Consider the following 21,018-nt stretch of genomic DNA (forward strand, 5'->3'; position numbering starts at 1 on the left):
CAGAAACACTAGCCCTGCTAGACATACAAAGACCTTGCTGTGGTTGACGAAGCTAAACATTTGTAGAAATCCTGATCTCTTGCACGTGCAAAATAAAACCCCAAAATAATAGGTCAAATGGTTGAAAGTGATTTTACTTAATCACATTTATTAATTGCACATTTATGTGGCAAAAAGGCAAAAAAATAGAAAAGTTGATACGTTTTGCAGAGTGACTTCAAAGATGGTTGGAACAGCAGCTTGGGTAACAACTAGTCATGTTTTACCAGTTTTGCAATGACTATCTTAAAGAAAAATTGCATATTTAAAAAGATGATTTAGATTTTAGTTTGCAGGATAACAATTATCAACAAATCCTGTTTCCTGTGCATAAAGTATAGTCTGTAGCAATGCATTATGAAACAGATCTTACAGCAGATCCATTAACACTATAACAATAAAATGTCCAGACTTGCTTATATCTGTATTCTGTTATACAATATGGGGCTTATATCCACAGAAGCATGAAAAGTTGACCACAATTGAATTATGCCTAATTACTTAAAACAGGGGTTTCACTGTTGTGGGATTCTTTTAAAGATTCCTCTTTACTTTTAAAAAAGAGAATGAATAGGTCAACTGTGAAAATATGACAGTTCCCGTATTGGGTGCCATTTATGAATTCAGTTAATTTCTCCATTGAAATGGAGCCAATAGAAAGAGAAGGGAACAAAATCAAATTTCATAATGAAGGAGAAATGTGCCTGTTTGCACAAAAAGATTTGTGCGTTTTCAATAACAAATTTGTTTTAAATTTCAGGATTCTAACCAGATCAGCAAAAGATGGCCGACAAGAGCAAATTGGGTCATTTTGTGCCATCTCAAGCTCAAACTTTGTGTGTCTTTTAGTCTGCAAGGTTACAGAAAAAACACTAACTAGTGCCTGTTGACTTCGAAGTTACAGTTATTACCACTAGACTAATTAAGCCAGTATTCACTGGGAACATCTGTATTCAGAGATCACCCAGGCCATGACAGAGCTGTGATGCTCTTGATTCCATTTGGTATCTTGTATATCTTGAGCTGGACGAACACAGCTGATGCTCAGAATCATACCTCCTGCTGAGGATGTTAAGGGATCTCCACGTCAGACGGCACCCTGTCTGTTTCAGCGATCACCTGTCTACCCGAGCAGCACAAAGATGGTGAGTGTGTCAGGGCATCATAACTCTGCCATGGTTGGATGGCTGTATGAATAGATACACAGATGGGTACAGATGAAAAGCCATTTTTTTCATCAATAGTGCTAAGCTGTAATCCTGTTTAAAGTGAATATTCTATCTAGCTTTCAGCTAATTGAGCTGGCTTGTGTTGATATGGATGTTCAGTCTAGTGGTATGCATCCACTTTGCCTGTGAAAATGCCTTTGGTACACATGCAGCATTATTAAGTACTTGCGTTCAGTAACACTTTAGTTTGTTTTATCTTCCAAGAATCATCAGGAGAGTAAAAACACACCTGCTTGACTTGCTAGGCAAGAGAGAATAACGCAAACATTACAATAAACATGTAAAAGAAAACAGATTTAGAAAGCCTCATGGGATTTCTGCATCCTTAACATCAATGCAAAGCATTGCAGAAAATAAATTTTCCATCAGACAGCAGTCTCATGTCAGTATTACTGCATACCATCTGAGACACTTTTGGGGAAGTACTTCATTTTCATGATAATGTAATGCATTTCAGACAGGCCACTTAATCATCCACAGCTCAGGACCACAAAACTTTAACAAGGATGATTTGCACTTCAGTAAGGAATTCACACAGCAGCCCTGTTTGTGGTGACCTGTGTTAATGCACATCATCACACCTTGATGAGGACTGCAGCCAAAATGTGAAGGCAAAGCCACTAAATGAAGGTCTATTTTATTTTGTTTTTCTGTTCCATATGCACCACGATTTCAGCCTTCTCTTTCATCACTGCAGTGGTCTCATCGTCTTTTTCCTTTCAATAACCCTGTTGTGACATTCAGACGTTCTGCTTTTCTGATTCCCCCAGACTCTATTGGCACTGGCATGGGTAAGGACTTGATCTTAAAAATACTGCTCAGACATCTGAGATGGCTTCAGAGAGATGTCAAACATCACAAAATGTGGCTATGGAAGGGAGAATTATATAATTATAGTCTAGTTTGATTTATTTTGCTTTGTGGAAAATATTCTTTGTATACTTTTTCTAAAATCATCAGTTTAATGATGAACTCTGCAAGAAGAGTCTTGTTTCCTCCGTATTACAACATTTAATTAAGATTGTCCCGATAGTTGAGATCTTCCAGTATACAAAACAATGCTGGCCACGACGTCTTGCAGATTTATATCTCAGAGGTGGCAGGTGCTGGCAAAGACTGTTTGAGCCAAAATACATCCTTTGTTACACTCGTGCATCCATTTAGCAACAAGGCAGAACTCTGAAACATGCTGTGCCAGCCCTTAGTGTCTTGTTTCCACAAGCAGCTAGAACATAAGAAAGGTTACAAACGAGAGGCTATGTGTCTCATCTAGCCTATTTGGTAATGAATAACTAAACAAAGGATCCCATCCAGCCATTTATTGAAAGAAGTCAGGGTATCAGCTTCAATAAAGTGGATGGGTAGCTTGTTCCACACTCCCACAACTCTTTGGGTAAAGAAGTGCCTCCTGTTTGCAGATTTACATGCACTACATTTCTACTTGTGCTCTGAGGGTTGTATTTCACTGTTTATGCTGAGTTCACTGAGCTGACTTCATTAAAGCCTGAAAGCTGAATGAAGGATTGGCCCAGGAGTTCTTTTTTTTCATTTTTAAAAAAAGGAGGAGGCACTTCTGCGTCTTTTCACTTGTACCAAGACCGGTAGCAGACGGCCTTTCCTAGTCTCACCTGATCCGTGAAAAGGCATGGAAAGTAAAATTAAAAGGAATAATCATCACAGGGTAATGACTTCACATTCACGGCTGCGTGATTTTGTTACCTCAAGTGTCCCAGTGCTCGCGGCACCATGCAATCTGCACATGGTGAGGCCTGCAGTCAGCTGCGGCTTTCACTGCTGGGAATCCCCATTGCCTCCAGGGGTCATTTGAAATGAAACCCAAGGCATGGCTGCTCAGCTGGACACCGATGCTCCATTACAGTGGAAGTGTAGGATCCCACAGGAGCCCATATGACCTTGCTAAAACTGACACCTTAGATGCCAGTTATTTTATTGCTTTGGTGTTTGCAAATTCTTCAGAAAAGCTAAGCCCTCTACTAGCAGAAAGTTTCCCCTGATTACCTATGGTTAATTGCATTGTGAATTGAGCTCAGCCCTACTTTATATTTGTAGACACTGTGCTAAAAATTCTCAGTACATTTAATTACATTTGATGGAGAAAGTAAATGTTAAAGTACTGTTTTCTAGAATAAACATTTATAGGTTTTAATAGGATCATTAATAAATCCCAGGAAACAGTTTCTATTTACATGGACTGATTTAATAGGTTACTTGCTAATTTAGCTTAAAAAACATACACAAATATCAACTTGGTTTCAAAAGTCATTCATTCACTCATTCATACAGTGCAAAGAAAAACTGTACAGTACAGAAAACAAATTAGTTCTAGCGGAAAGAAAAATATTTTTTTTCCTCCAATGCACGAGTCACAGGACAAAAACATCTGCTCTTTCATTCCCCGTAAACTGTCCTCTCGACAAACAATCCAACCTAATCAACAAATGGCAACAAAGGGAGAATTTAAACCCAATTAACGCAGCCTGCTGCCAGAATCTAATGGGGCTGCTCTCCTTTTAATTAGGTGAAAAACAGAGATTAGAGTTCTTCCTAAAAGGATTTTCTAAGACACCTTTAGGACGAAGTATGATTGTTATTGATTTTTTTTGTTATAAATTAGATAGCAGTACTCCGAGATATTCTTTTTACAGTATTCTTTTTAACAAGATAATGATAAAGTGATATCTAAAGAAAAAGTTATCCTGCAGCTAATTAAATATACATAGCAAGGAGATAAGACTTGGATGAGTACTGTACTCTGCTATTTGGAACAAAAATGAATCACACAGGGCTGAAATAAGTACATGCTGCTGGGAAACGAACTAAGGGGCTTGCATTTTAATTTCCATTGTTGTCAGCATAAAATGTAAAATGGGAAAGATATGAGTTTTACCCTTCCCCCCACCCTCCTTTTTTTTTTTAAAAAAAAGCCTGTTAGTTCATGGAAAGACTAGGTCCCAAAGGTCAGTTTCAAAAGAGCAACATTAATATTTTTGGACTGAAATAAAAGACCTTCATATGTTGTGAATAAATGATGTAATTAAGACTGTTATTCTGCAAAGGCAAAGCAACATTTGAGGTCTTCCTTTGGGTGAAACAGAAAAAAAGGCAATTTTATAGAAGGTCAGGAGGAGAGAAAAAACTCTTCACGCATATTAAAACTGTTTTCAGAAAATAGAAGTCTTGAGATAGATAACATGGCAGGGGGGAAGAGGGTTGTTTCCAAAAAAGGAAGCTTGTTTTTTGAATATATCTGAGAGCCCACTACAGCAGCAGTGGGAATGCACGTGTTTGCATCAATTTAATGATTCGTGTCAAAACACGAAAGACCATACCATACCTACATGCATGAAAGAGCTGGCATGGTTTCAGCAGTACAATATTTAGACTACTTCACATGTAATCTTTCTTGTTCTGCAGTGATAACAGAAATGCACTGAATTGCGTTTCTGCCTCTGCAGTGCCTTTTAGAACCTCAGCCGTGTTAGGAAACAAAATTACAGGAATACATCTATCTGCATTACGTACATGGCACTTCTGAACTTCCCCTTCTTAGCTTAATTAGGCAAATGAGGATTGATCAGACACAGAATAATTTAGGGAAACAAGCAACTGACACGTTGTGAAACGTAGGAGAAACCCTTCCCAAAAATAGTATGCAATTTAAACAATGAGCATCTCTTTTTTAAAAGGCCTGCATCTAAAGCCACAAGGTCAAATCAGTGCGGTTTCAGATCACACAATATTTGCTGGACATGCAGGGTTGGAGGATGGTGTTGACAGGGTGGCCTATTTGTCTCCCAGTGGGATGGGGGAAGGGAAGCCAGAGAGCAGGAGACACTTGTCTTAGCCAGACAGGTCCTTAAAGCTATCCCTGCATTCCTTGTGGCTTATCAGGAGCAGGACTTGTCAATACTGTGAGATAGCTATAGATTTGTATTTCTTTCTATGGACCCACAATAGAGAGGTTTCTCTTTAGGAAGGGTGGGGGGGGGTGTATGGGGTCAACAGGACACATATTGCAACACTCCAATAATGACGCAGTTTGCAACTCCCATGAAATTTACCCAGCCACTTCTAAAGTATGAGGATTTTATTTGGCCCTGAAATTTAGCTTTTTTAAGCTTCTTTAATATCAAAAGGGGGTTGCTGGAAGCAAATTGTTTATGATGTGCATAGCATTTGGAAGAGGAAATATCCTCCCATGTAGAAAAGCTATTTTATATTCCTTGGCAATTTCTCTTATAAAAAATACATCCCCTGAGGTGATCTACACTGGCTCACAATATAGGGACGTTTAAGAAAAAGCCAAAGCACATACACATTTGAACTGAGTTATGCTTTATACATGTAACTGTCCAGGGTGTATCCTGCCTTGTACTCATTGTCTGCTGGGTTCCAGCTCACCGCCATCCAATATTGGACTAAGAGGTTATCGAAAATGAATGGATGGATGCTACATTTAAAAAATAAATCACAGTCAGGCAGTTAGTAATTTGTGAGATTTTGTATTAGTAAGTGATAACAGGAAAATCAAATCTGGGTTGGGTTTATGGTGAGAACAAGAGTCAGAATCGATCCACAAAGCATATTTTTTTGCTCTACTTTTACACCATCATGAAGAACGCATTCCACTGAGACCACCCACTCGTGCAGAAATCTATGGACACATTCATTGCTCCAGGTTCTATAGAAGACCTCATTACAAAAAATAATTTTCTAAATATTAAAGGTCCACACTGGGATTAAATCTTTTCATCTTTTTAGCCTGTATTATGGCCACTTCCCCACCCAGCCCCTCCCTGCCCTCATCGTAATTTTTTATTCTAACACATAACACAAGCTCTGACAGAAGTATTTAAATAAGTAATGATAAACTACTAGTGCTGTTTTGCTCAAACTCAGTGCAGATCTTTTCCTGGTGAGCAACTGCATGTTATTCTGCGGCGCTGGCACAAAGGCAAAAATACAATAACTCAAAATAATAATGCCAAAATATTTATTTTCTTCAATGAAAAAAGCAACATCAGTACCCCTTGATCAATTTAAATAGGCTGGCTGCCTTCCCCTGCTATAATAAATGAATGAACAAAATCAATCAATAAATAAAGATGGGGGATACAGGGTAATGCAGTTTCAATGTGAAGATTAAAGAAACCTGAATACAGAAACAAAGACCAACCCTGGTGAAGACCAACAACAGCAGAGTTAAAAATAAAATAAAAAGGTATGCTGCACAGCTGCTCAGATGGTTTGTGGTTTATATCTTGTCGGCTCATTTAAATCACGACAGCTGAAATGACACTGGCTACTCCTTTTTCAAGAGCTAAAGATAAGTCACACACTCCCATATGCACAGTTTCCCCATTGTGGACCGTTTAGTGAAGGGAAAAAAATGAGAACGAGTTTAAATCACCCACACAGAAATCCTGCTGCATTCTCACTGTAATCCTAACATCCCCACCCTCTCCTCCAACTGACAGATGTAACTATGCAGCCTCTGTGGCTCTGCAAGAAATTAAAACTTTCACCAGTACCATCCTCATACATTCCAGCACTAATAAAATCCATTTGTTTTCAAAGTCTGTAAGCCTATTATTATCATTTCCAAAGAGGCATTAATAATGCAGCTATACGAGATCATCATGGCTGAAGTAATTTAACAAACTGTCAGGTTACAGCAACAAGCCTGATGGTAGCACTAGTCGAGAGAACTCCATGTATTAGAAAGAAAAATACAGATTGAGCTACAAAACTACATGCTAGCCATATACAATGCAAAAAAGCCTTCATAATACAAGGTACTCACCTTTAACTCTCTGCGGATGGAATGCTTTCGGATTGTAAAGAAAATTATACTGACAAAATGATCATTTGCAGAGGGATTCCTGAAGAATGCACTTTCAAGGTCTTCTCAACTGAAAAAAAATCTATCTTGTAATAAAAAAAATCAAAATAACACTCAGGTGGGTGCACACTGCATGAAGTGGAGAAGCTGTCTCGTCTGCTCTGCTGGTGCTGTTTGCCAAGCAATCAGGAACACTTTTTACCAGTCTAACCAAGCTCTATGTGCTGTAGGAATGCTTTCAGGTTAGGTCACTAGTGGAAAACTGTGCAGGCAGCTTGCAGTGCATGAAAATGACACCCACCTAACCCCTAGTTTATTGGAGTGACTCATCGGCTATTACCCAATCACAGCCCACCAGCCAGACTCAGATTAGTATCACAAGGCTCTGGTGCTCTAGAGCTGTGAGGAAAAATGAAGCTGAACAATTGCAGGAGCTTTGTACCAAGGAAGAGAAAGGAAGTTTATCTGAACCCCTGAAGTCTTCTTACCATCATAAAACTACTCTTAATAACAGATGCATTTACCACCTATACGTTACACACCTGTGCACTATAGCAATATACAGTTACTGTAAAAACCTGTTAGGTGAGCAATTTCAAGTGCATTCACTTCATCCCTTTTGATACAGCAAGTTCCACATTAATTAATACATAAATCTGGTTTCAACACAATAAATGCAAGTGATCAGTTGGTATTTGTTACATAAGGAAAACAAATCAGTACTAGATAATGCAAAAACACATCTGCCCTAGATAAATGTATATTTTTACATGAAATATCTATAGGTCCTTGACAGAACCATTTATGATGGAAAAATCACTAAAGTTTAATGATGATTGAAATTTGTACATATGGCATTATCTGAAAGAAACTCATTTTGACTTATTTCTCAATTTTTCTCCCAGGAAGTAATTTCTCATTGAGTAGACATTTGATCATAACCAACATCTGTATCTTAATAGACCATACAGACATGATAAAAGCAAATTTGCCAAAAGAAAAAAAATAGAGACCTTGGTTTTGGGAGAGCAGAGAAAAGTCATAAAATTTTGTACCACACATTGTACAGTAATTGCTATATGAAACCATTTGCTGACAGCACATACTTTGCAAGTCACAAGTGGGCAAGATAAAGAGGATTTCTTGCCATAAATTTGATCTAGTGTAATTTCTCAAATTGAAATTTGGAACAAAGTTTGCAATTGCAATAAAGTTGTTGACAAAGGAGACATTTTTCTGTCATCTTAACCAAAACATTAAAAAAAGTTTCATATCAGATATCATATTTATATCCGATCAATGCTGCTGCCCCCTTCAATGATCAATTTCCTTCTAAGAACAATAAGTAATATGATTAATACGAATGTAAAATGACTTAAGAAAAATCTGCATAACTCAAAAACAATTAGATACCAATATCTGCATAATACAGAAATATCCAGGTTAAACAAAGTGTATAATTATATACATATATAAAAATACCTCCTACATCTTCGCATGCAAAAAGGTTAACTAATTTCATCCTACTAAATGAATAATAGGATTAATCAATCACTTGTCAAACTGAAGTGTAAACTCCAGTGGAGCCAAAAGTTAGGAATTTGGTTTTGTAAGTATTGCCAGTTTTTAATATTAATAAGGATGATATGGGATAAATTATTCCTGGAAAATAGTTTCCCCTCTTGCTTTACAAAAAAATAAACTGGGGCACACTTCAGTTTAGTGCAATGGGTATTATGGATACAAGCCACATTACGAATTCTTAGAAGAAAATAAATTTGGGGTGCCATCTTAAAAGTGTATAGCCCACAGCTAACACTCTAATCTCAAAGTTAACTACTAAGAGCAAATTATTATTTTTTCTTTTCTAGTTAGGAAAAAGGGAAAGAGAAATATACTGTAGAACAATAAAAAAGATTATTTCTTTACTGTTAATACCACTTCTCCTAAACTTCTGTGTTGTGCTGAAAATAAGCATTGACATCTTATACACATAACAGAAAGGCCTGATGACTATAACTGTGAAGCATGTCTCCTTCTATGCATTCCTTTTCTTCTCAAATTCAAAAGCCATTACACTGACGGCTGGCAAGGAAATCGTTGCTTCCACACCAATTAAGTGAGGAAAGGAAGACAAAATCTTATATATCCGTCATCTTATCTGTTTCACTGCAAAATTGAGAGGAAAATGCCACAACTGTAAGCTTTGTCTAGACAGTCAATAAAGTATGAGCAACATTTAAATCTTGGAAACTCAAGATGTGCCAGCGTTGCAGAAGTATACGGTCTGTGGGATCTACAGTATTACGATCTGAAAAAGCGCATTTAACAAATACATGATTTTACGCAGGGACGAGTCAGAATATGAATGTCAGTTTGTGGATCTGTTACTGGAATAGGTTTCCTGCTTCAGATTGGAACACTATAGCCTACCGAGACCACACTTGACCCTGAGCCAAGGCATCAAACACTGAACGAGCCCGAAGCTATTGGCAGGGCCTGCGGTATTCAGTGCGTCTCTATAGATGTCAGAGAATGAGGGTGTGGGTGTGTTAAATCAATGTAGCAAATAACGCAATGTCCTGGATGCACAAATGATAAATTAGTCTTTTAAAAAACTTAAAGTAAAAAACAGCAAAAAAGGCTTAAAAAAATTAATTATCTCTTGCTCCAGCACTGCCTTATGATCCTGGCACTTTGTTGATGCAGAAATGTCTCTCTCTGCAGCAGCAGAAAAGGCAAAAACCAGATAGGTTAAGGCTTCATCCAGCATTAATGACTTATGCAGCGACCTGTCCAGCAGACTGCTAGTTAGTGCAAATGTTTAACTCCTCACGGGTAAGAACAGTCATCTGCAGCTTTTAAGTCTACATATATGCATAAGCACAAATAATTTGACACTAAAGCAAAAAAAAAATCAAAATATAACTAAGGTTGAGATTTACAAAAATAAAAGCATGCATATATGAACTACTCATATATATCCATTCGTAATTCTTACCAGTTATTTCTACCATATTCATAATTAAAAAATGCAAATTTTATCTTGATGTAAATGATTCAGATTGTCTATCTAAATTGCTTACTGACATTTGTCAGACAGCAGCCTCCTTTTAGCTTTTTCACACTGAAGTGAATGTCTTCCCTGCAACACAGAAAGTGAAAGATGAGACGCCTTTACTTCTGCTGTTTGACTCAAGTTTACATATCATTCCCTCTGTGTTGCTGTGGTTTAGGGTTTGGTGGAGAAAACATTTTCACATGGGATGAATGCAGTTACAGCAGATGAATGAAAGAGTCGGGACATTTACCCTTACAGTCTCTGAATGCATTCATAACATGCATCCCACGAAGCATGAAACATCCATATGCATGGGTGAGGCAAACTCAAAAAAGAAGTAGATCGCACTATGGTATTTGTTAGGAGAAACAACCAGAACTGTTCATGTTTCAATGAGAAAGAAGCAAGGCTTGTCACTGTTACATATCAACAAGTCTGTTTAGTATAAAATACATGAATAAAGAACTTTCTTCTATATATTCTTAATATAACAGTGTCTACAGGATGTTTTTATAAAGAGGCTGTTTTTTTTTCTTGTGGTTAAATATTAAAACACTTATTCAGACTCTGCTCCCAAAAGTGAATCCAATGTCCAGATATTCCTGTCTTCTCTAAAGACAGTAAAAAACTAAACTCTGAAGAGTCTATGCCCATAACCCTTTAATAAGCTTTGCGATTCTACAGTACTCACAGACTGAAGTCCAGGCAAAATCAAACTCCTGACCCACTCCCACTAACAGCAAACTAACAACCCACGCCTTGATGCTAGATTTCATAGCAAAGGAAGAGGTCTTTAGGAAACAAAAAAGCACCATCAAGCCCTGGGTTTACAAGTTGTGATTGTTGGCTGGGACAAAGTTTTGAACTGGTCTGGGACTAACTTAAGGAAGGATAAGATTGTGAACAGGCTAAAGGGAAAAGAATATACAATACATTGCACGTTTTTATTCCCCTGCAACATGTCCACATTTGTGCTTGCAACTGTGAAACCTTTACACGGGACATTAGACTTAGAATATACAATTTATCTTAAACCGGATCAGCTAAAAAATGCTGATAGTATGTAAAAAAGTGAGGTTTTTCATAGTCAATTCTGAGTTGCATAGGTATTTATTCTCTTTTCAATTGCAAAGGTAAATCATTTCAGGTGCAAAAACGTTTTAAAGGTTACAAAATTAATGTAATGGTCTCTGTCCATGTATAATCAATGTAAATCAAGTTTGACTTAAGAGTCATCCATACGTAAGTTTCTTTGGTTTCATATTGGATTTCAAGCCACAACTCACATAGTATTAAGAAACCAACCATGATGACAAAGTTAGGAATAAATTGGCACAGAAGCACAGGTTACAATAAAGTTTCGAAGCCAGTGATCATAATTGAGAAGTAGAATGTGTCATAAAACCCAGATCAGGCCAGTCTTCCAAACTGTGTGGCCAGGTACACAAGAAATGAGCAAGAAAACCACTGTGAAACCAACAGCAATTTTGACTCCCATTTCTGAAGTGGAACTCTGCAAAACATTAATTCTGCATACACTTACAATATCCTGGTCCTTACATAGTTGCGCTATAAAAAGTTTAAGCTGCACTACCGACATGTGGTAGAATATTGAGCTCAAATGAAAGAAAAATGTAACCTTCTGGTCTAAATGCAAAGTTCTACATTTGACATAAACCCCAAACCTGGAACATCACCCAGTTAACATGATCCTAACTATCAAGCATAGAGGTGACAGCATCATATTATGGGGTTGCTTCTCATCAGCAGGAACTGTGAAGATTGTCAGAAATTAAGGGGAAAAAGAGGCACAAATTTTATTAAAGTCGTAGAGGAAAATGTGCTTGAGACTCCAAGGAATATAAACCTGGATTAAAAATGAATGGGACTTCAAGCACAAGGCCATATTAGAGTGGTCTAACTAAAAAACTAAATGCCCTTGTTGGCCCAGTAAAAGACCTGACTTGAATCCAATAGAAGATGTATGGAGAGACTTGACTATTTCAGTCTATCAACAACGCTCAACAAAATTGTCACAACTGGATTTTTTGCAAGAAATAGCTCAAATACAATTAAACTGATAAAAACCTATTCAAACAGGCTTACAGCTGTAACTATTGCTAAAGTTGCTTTCACCAAGTACTTATGGATCTGAATATATTTGTTACCAGAACAATTTCAATTTGTTTAATTTCTATGGGATTTTGCTGGCATTTAACCTTTCACATATAACTGTGCAACTGAATAAAAAATGTTTAAAATATTTTGGTGTAAAAATGGGGTTCTAAGTGAAATTGTAAATCTTTAGCATTTTCACCAATTCAAGACTGTTATTCAATAAAACAATTGTAGCTACAGTAAGTGCGGCAAATCCAAAATAAAAAAAACACATGTCCACTGAGGAAAATGAAAGACACTTTCTGTCCTCATTAAAAACCTATTTCTTTAAAAATTCATTAACAAAGGCAAGTCAAACAGTTGGACCATAAAAATTGAAAAGGAATTCTTCCAAAATTGCTGTGCTATTGTCAAAGCCACACACCCATATGGGATCATTCAAGTGTCGTGGACAGACAGAAGCCTAGCCATAGTAGCTAAATGGTTTCTTTTCAAGTTAGGCTTTCTCCACACAGAGAATCTCAGTTTTGTTCTCCCACTGGACACATCATCCTCTGACACAATCAATCGGAGGATATTGCATCTATTGATAGGCAGCAGGCTGGCCTGAAGCCCTGCTGCTCTCTTCAATATTGATCTCTTTCCAGTAACGTAACCAAAAGCCACAAAATAGTTACTTCCTCCCTAAAACAGCCACATACCTTGGTAATAAGAATCGAATGTACTGATCAAATAAAACTACTTCCATTTGAAGATATTGTTCTTCCTCCAAGTTGACCCTTGCTGGAATTTACAAAGGACGAACAGAAGATTAAGAATTTGTACATACTGTAGGGGTAGGCGATATCACAACATAAATCCTGTATAATATAAATTGAAAATTGTACCATTTCAATCAAAATTTTATCTTCACTGTTACTTGGTGCACGAAGCACAGGGTTGCCAAAACTTATGATGCTTGACTCTTTTACAGGGTATGAAATCTCAAAATATTCATAAGAAAATGCGGGTTAATATTACATAATAAGCTAGTTCTCTCTCTACTCCACAAAGCCTGGGACAGGCACCAAGTCAGAAGGCAAAGGGAGGTTATGTTATAAAGAAGACAGTATACTGTAAACAACTGTGCATTGGAGCAAAACCTTCACAAAGAAAAACACTATAATTTTGTCCTCAAAATTCCAATGAGATGGCAAATGCAGTTGCTTTTCTCAGTTTCAGCATTCTACTTTATATAGTGAACATTTTAATTTATAAAACCTGTTCTCGGGGTTGCTGGGAGACTGTACTAGTACAACAATGATATACTGCATAAAGCAGATGGTAATTATCAAAAATATTTTTGTAAACCATCTTATCACTACTAATAAAACTCAAAGTTCAATATTTTAAAATCCTAAATTATGTAAAGCACAAAGCCCAAAATCTTCAAGAATTGAAATATTCAAATGAATCACAAATCTGGAGTAACCATAGTTTTAGGAATGCACTAGAATAATAAGTAAAGCTAGAATAACTGCGATGAGTTCTTCACAAATAATACAGAACATGAATAATATAGAACTAAAATTTCCCTTCCAAATACCAAGACTGCAAACACTCCTTGCCAGCTCTTAAATTCTTAATGGCATCTTCTATCATTTCCATCTTAAATCATTCTACCTGGAGGCCTACTCTTAGCTTTCTGCTAGAATTATGTCACTTTGTCTCATTATGAACCACTGCAAATAACTATGAGCCTGTACTGTCCTTTGAACAACTATTATGGTTGTTATATTGTGTAGTGTTTATGAAGGATTTATGATGGCATTTTCTAGCCTCATTCAAGTAACACACTAGCAGGTTTTTTTTGCTGCTTTCATCCTGAAAAATCCTAACATTCAAGAAAATGTTATCAAATGTGCATTCTTTCTGGTTGATGCTTCTTGTTAAACTCACCTGTTGAATTAGACTCTAAATATGGTTTTCAGGAAATATGGTTTTTTGTATTTGTACAAAAATGTAAAAAAATCACCAATAAGTCCAATAATTCACAAGTGCAATATATAAAAGCTAACAAGAGGAGACCTATGCATTTTCTTCGACAGGAAGAGAAGGATATTCTCAAGCACATGGACTGTTAAGTATCAGTAGGATGTAAAAAGGCAATAACCTCCCTCACAGTAATGTGTAAACTTCATGAAGGCAGTGTCAGCTCTTCCCATAGTTCCTCATGACTGAATTTATATCTCCAACTGGGGCTCTCCCTCCTATTGAAGCCTTTGCTCAAGCTGCTCAGTCCCACAGCATGCAGAAGATAAAATACTGTTGCTAAATTAACATTTGCCACACGGGACCAAAGGCACAAAATAAAATTCCAATTCCACACTAGCAGATGTCCTATATCAGACGCTCAGATGCAGCTACCTTAAAAAGCAAGTAGCCAACCATTTCTCTCCTGTGCATTGAATCACAAAACAAAGGAAGATCTGTAGGCTGGAAACAGAAAAGCTTTTGTTCTGAAAAGTGTGCACTTTGGGGCTCTCACAACCACACCCGTTACATATTCTTAAAGTATACCAAAGGAATTATGTATCAGCAATTTGCATGAAGTTCTTGTCATGTGGAAATTTGACCTATTCGCACATTTCCTAAGGCTTTTAAAGTACTAGAAATTTCAGTTTCTGAAATTAGTTCATGCTTTAGAAGCAAAAAAGAAAATAATGGTAGTGAGAGTTTGCAACGAAATGTGTCCAAGGAAAACCCATTGTCTTATACCCTTATAATCCTTGATTTTTTTAATATTCACAGTGAACTTTTTTAAACCTAATACTGTCAGTACAGCATATATTATATATGAAAACAACAGAAAGTGCTTTTTTTTCCTACAAATCCTAATTAAACTACATGTAGGCAAACTGTTCTTATAATCTCTTCACAAGGACAGAGGTTAACAATTAAATTTGGATCCAAACGCCTTTAATCCTATGATAATTTACTGCATTCATTAACTTTCAGGGACAGGCTATTTCAACAGTGCAGCACATTAAACACAAACAGTGGACTGAGTTGTGTAAAAGACTTCACACCACTTGCGGAAATCAATGTCTATGTGAATTCCAGGCAACTCTCACAAAGCACCTCCAGCACATTAGTGCTTCCTCTGTAATGCTGTGCTAAGGCCGTTCTTTCAATCTACTCTAAAGGAAGTCTTTTTACGAAGACTTCTTTATTAGCACCACCCCCCTGCATCCCCTACCAGTTGTAATTGTAAAGCAAAATGAAGCACATGAAGCTTGGCTGTATAATATAACATATACAATCAAAGGCATCAACCTGACTAGAGCAAAATGGCATCATCCCTGAACTAAAGATGTTGCCCTAATCAACTTGTGCTTAAATTAAATAGTAATGCTGTGACATTGCTCTCCCCAGTGAGCCGCTGCGTCCATGAGCAGTCGGTAAGCGAGCTGTCAGATTGAGCACAATGGACAGAGTGCTTTCCAATGAGCTGCACCATCAAGGGCAGACAGCAAGTGTGCAACTGGGGATTTGCCTCATACTTGGGTGATTAGGTTTTTCTCTATAGTAGTCTCCTATCTTCCTGGCTGTGCTGTTAATGGTTCAATGGTTTCAGCTCCCACAAATGAGCTGGAAATCCTCCGATGGCCACTTCAGACAAACCAGCTGTGAGGACAAGGGAAACAATATTTAAAACAACTTGAATATAGGATTCTTAATTATATCTGCAATAAAACGGTCATTCACTTTACAATAATGTTACTTGGGCTGAATGAAGAATGTAAATAAAGAGGATGAACCTGTATATATCCTGATTTTAAGTTATTCAAAGTACTTTGATTTATAACATTACTTTTCCCCTAAAACAAAATCCACATTTTGTCTCCACAACAATAAATCCATAGACAGAACTATTTGATTGCATTTTCCTTCCGTCTTCACTAATTTAATAGCCATCCAGCCCGCAACACCTGTTTAATCAATAGTGACTATCCAGAGGGATTTAGCGGTCTGCTGTGGTTTATCAAAAAAAGACAACCAGACTACTTTGGTTCTTATCATTTTTATCATCTTCCCAAGAACAGCAGCTGTCTTCACTCCTCTCTAAGGAATTCCAAGGTCTTGGAGAGTAAAAATTCAAAAGTAAAAACTATTTGTGTGCAGATGCAGGATAGAATTGAATTTCCTATTAAATCAGGATTGAAGCAAAGCTGCATTTTCCAGCAGGGTTTTCATGCATTGAAAATGATGTTTCAGTGTGATAAGTGGAGAATTGAAGCCTTAATTTCAAAACATTATTTACAGAAAGGTACAAAAGGTGCAAAGTAATGCCAGAAAACTCAATGTACAAATCATTACCTGACACTCAGTCTACACCATGAGTATTTGCATATTTTTTCCCCTTAAGATTTTACAGTACAAATTCTCTAAAATGTAAAACCTCCACTTAACAGCACATGCTAACAATTTCAGAAGGATATTAGTTTAAAAGGTGGGATGTTTTGTAGTACAGCTAACAAGTCTTTATCCGGCGGGACTGGAAGGATTTGGATCTGCATTTAAATGTGTTTGTATAAAGTCTGAAAAGAAAAACCCCATCTGAAATTACACAAAGTGTCCACTAGTGATCATCTCAGCGGTAAATCAATGCTCAGCTTGTGGCACAACCATTTTGTTTAAATACTGACAAGCAAATAATGCAAGAGAACACTGCATGAAATGCTTTCTCCTCTTTTGGAATTGCAGAATATTTATACATTGAAAGTCCAATATTGTGAAATAATGAAAACAGGCATAATACATGGGGAGTTACAAACAAAATGATCGTCTAAGTCTTTAATCCATTCAATGCTTTATGGGTTAACATATTTTCATAATTTATTTTTTTTAAATCCAAAAAATAAATAAAACAAACATTTTAATTGTTGGAAAGAATAAACAAAGCAAAAAAAAAACATGTCTATATGGGAATCCCTGCTGTGTTAAAAGGATCTTGATTTCAATCATGCTTCTCAAAACCTCATTGTTAAAGTAAACAAATGATAAAAATAACAAGTACAAGACAACTCTTCTAAAACTTCTAAATGATTTGCTTTCACATTTTAAAACATAAGAGTACTTTCATAAGCACATGCTGAAACAGGTACTTTCTTTTGAAAGCCCAACATATGTCAGCTGAAAATGATACATTTCATTCCCAAGAGACTCAATTTCTAATTGTGAAGACTGGTAGCTCATTAATCTGAAATTCAGTTAATTTAGTTTTGCACTACAAAGGTTAGAATACTTACAAATGCAAATCAATGCAGAAAACCTTTCAAATAACTGAACTTCAAAGTTTACAGTCTATAAAGTAAATATTACTTTCCATTCGTCATGCAACAGGTCAGTGTCTAGCTGGCTGCTAGATTTATATTCTAGCTATTATCCCCAAAATGCTGCAACCCAGATCACAGTAAAAAATATAATATGCAATCAATAAAAATTGAATATCTACAATCAATTTATAATTGATAGAACTGTCAGCTTCACCCTTGATGTAACAACCTCCATAATCCATTTCTGATATGTGGTAGAAATTACATTAAAGGTTATTTAAAAATGTACACTGTGTAACAAGCATAGAACTGCAATGTAGCGTTTAATTATCATGATAGTGCATGTATTTTGAAATAATATGCTGTGACATTACACAAAGCAGCAAAGGGTTCTTCAATGCTCTGCACAACCTTACTTTGCTTTTTATTTATTGCTTTCAGGAAACAGAAACAATATTTGATAACCTACAGTACATATTCTGGAAGGAGATTCTGTACCATTGCCTACACATTACTCAGTCTGGCTCTTGTCTCTAGGCATTAAAAGTTTATTAAACTACTGTAAATCAAATATCTCAGTTTTGCAATATAGCAAAAACTAAGAAAAGATTCAGTGAAGTGAGCTGATTTTAGCTCACCAACTGAAGCACTGTCAAGTGGTCTCTTCACTATATCAAGGTGGGTCACTTTATGACACTACATATTGATTCTACATAGTTCCAGGTTGCATGAATAGACAATAGGAAGGTGTAGCTTTCTTAAACCGACTGCATCAGCATTGTGCAGACAGGAAGACCCGCTGATGTGTAAACTGCGGAAGAATTTTCAGTGAAAAGGCTGAAGTATGCTAAAAGGGAGGATAAAACTACAGAGCCGAATTTCGCTCACTCTGACATTTTAAGCTTAATTTGTTGCTGTGGAGCTATTTAAAAACCATCTCTACCAAACCACCCTTTTGCTACTCCAAACCAAGAAACCAGCCACCTGCTCCGTGCAGTGAAGGTATATCGGTAAAATAACAAAATAAACACCAGTAAGACAACATTAGCTACACCTGCAAGTGTATGGAATTGGAGAAGGTTTGAAATGTAGCAATGCCACATCAGAATCCCTGGATCAACTTGGTTTCTGTGTGCTCATTACCAACTTGCACAGTACTACACATGAATCATTTGCTCAGACCCGCGTCCAAAGAAATGAAAAATACCAAACAGTCACTGCCATAACCAAACCTGGAGAACACCTCACACTGCCAGCCAGCTACCAACGGATCTCCCTATTGTCTGTGCATTGCAATATGTTTGAGCACTATACTTTGCAGGTCATATCTCTAGAAGAGAAACCCTTACTCTCCAACCAGGCTGGTTTCTGTAAGGACCACAACACACAAGAGTTCAGTAGTAGAATTTCACCACCTACACAGAAAATAGTTTTCTGAAAAAACAAAAAGGAAGACAGACTGCGCTGTCTAAGACATGCTATGGAATGCTGGCCTCCTTCTGAAGCATGCTTCCAATCCGTTTTTTTTAAAAACAACTGTGGTAATAGCTCCAAGAATTCAATGCGCTAAGTGTGCTGTCGGTTTTTGTTAATTACACAACAACGGATACCTTTCGAGCATCAGTTAAAAAGAAAGATTACCTTCAAAATATGATGTTTTAACTGCATAAATTGCTTATTTTTAACTTTTACTTCTTCCATCTATTATACCCCCACTTGAGAATTCCCTTCAAAGGAGCATGACCTGTGCTCACAGGGACCCTTCAGCTTGGTAAAGCAGACAGACAGCAGTATACTGTGGAGGTCCCAAGATAAATGAAACAGTGGCATTTAGTTCCACAACAAAGTGTTTTCTTGATTTCTTAAGACAGAGTGAAATATAGTGCTTTAGCTTAAAGTATACATTAGCTTCATTATTTAACATTTACAAAAAAATTGTATCCTAACATTTCAACACCCTCCAACTTTCTGGCACAAAATGGAGAAAAATAATGTTTGTTTTTCTGGACTTGTAAAACACCATGAATAAAAACTATTTATCAGACAAAAACTACCAATACGGTCAAAAATGAAATAACATTTTATCTTTTGTCGGCTGGTGAATGTAAAGAACTGCCCTGATAAATGACTTTCACATTTTGATTCATGGATTAGAACACTTTTTTTTTAGAATAACCTTTATTACCAGGTTTTTTTTAGATAGTTATCTGTAATTCCTTGTTACAGTTTTAATCGTGCCACACTTCTTCTTCACCACCTCTGTTGAAAAACTAAGAGTTTTCCAGGTCTGATCTTTACAATCCTCTATAAATAATGATGACAGGTCCACCTTGAGCAAGCAAGAAATACTTGCTTGGAGGAGATTTATCTGGGGACTCCGACAGGATTCAGTCCTGGCTTCAGCACTGTACCACAAACCATATCATATCAAGTAAGCTTAGATCAATGTCACTGATGGCATTGATGTACCAGACCTTGAATGAAGGCTTGATAGAATTGACAACAGTACTGTAGTACATGGTGGTTCAAACGAAGGCCTGCCGAAACAGTCTCCAGTGAATTTCATCCTCCAAATGCCAGTGCCCATGAAGATCTAGCATGTCAGAGATTTACATGAAGGGTCAGAGACTAAGGCAAGGTCCTGCCCCAACATATCTGAGGTCAACTCTAGGTGGGGCCTTGACCTTCAGGGAACTTCTGAAGAAAAGGGCAGCAAAGGATTAGAAACAAACCCCTAGCTAAGATCAATGATTCTATGGAGAGCTCTGCTGCCACTACCCTGCAGACCTCAGCACTCATCATATCACATATCACCTGTCTGGTCAAGACCACCTCACACATCTCTTATGGACACCTACGCATATCTTCATAAGAACTCTTCTCTCAACAGCCCTTCACTGTACACCTATTTGGACAAACATTACCACTCTACACATCCGCCGACTGGCAATGACTCACTGTGGGAAATAAATATGTATTGCACTTCACCTGTCACTCTATGCTGATATGTTCAACCCACATGCTGCTTGCCTCCCCATCATGGCACCCTATATGGAGCAACCTCCCTAAACAGAATTGTTCTGCAGACACCCCCTGAATCAGGTATTGGAAAGTACAGGGGCTCAGAGATAAATGGTTTTTGAACTTAAATGGAAAGGGTTGTCATTGTTAAGCAGTTTCAGGATAAGCCAAGGCCAGGTTCAGCCAGCCTACAGCCCTATATGTACCTGTGGATAAAGAGAATGCAGCACACCATTGAGGAATGTCCCCTCTACTGACTCATAAGGAGTCTGTTAACCTTGACTTCAGCAGACTTGTCTTAAAGGATTTACATTTGCTACATAAAAAATAATAGCACCTAATTACTGTTCCTCTCTTTTCCAGGGGAAG

General features: G+C 37.1%; 1 protein-coding gene across 4 annotated transcripts in view; it reads right to left on the bottom strand.

Annotated features, from left to right (window-relative positions):
* Window positions 1-21,018, bottom strand: part of prickle2b (prickle homolog 2b) — a 93,469-nt gene that overhangs the window by 35,024 nt on the left and 37,427 nt on the right. The window contains exon 1 of one of the 4 annotated variants that reach the window (XM_088636240.1): window positions 7,093-7,403. The exons of the other annotated variants lie outside the window; for them this stretch is intronic. The gene's annotated coding sequence lies outside the window, so the exon portion shown is untranslated. Of the gene's footprint in view, window positions 1-7,092; window positions 7,404-21,018 lie in introns of those variants that run through there. 4 annotated transcript variants of the gene reach the window in all.

This window comes from Lepisosteus platostomus, chromosome 6 (genome assembly GCF_059453375.1).
Source record: "Lepisosteus platostomus isolate fLepPlt1 chromosome 6, fLepPlt1.hap1, whole genome shotgun sequence".
Classification (NCBI taxonomy): Eukaryota; Metazoa; Chordata; class Actinopteri; order Semionotiformes; family Lepisosteidae; genus Lepisosteus; species Lepisosteus platostomus.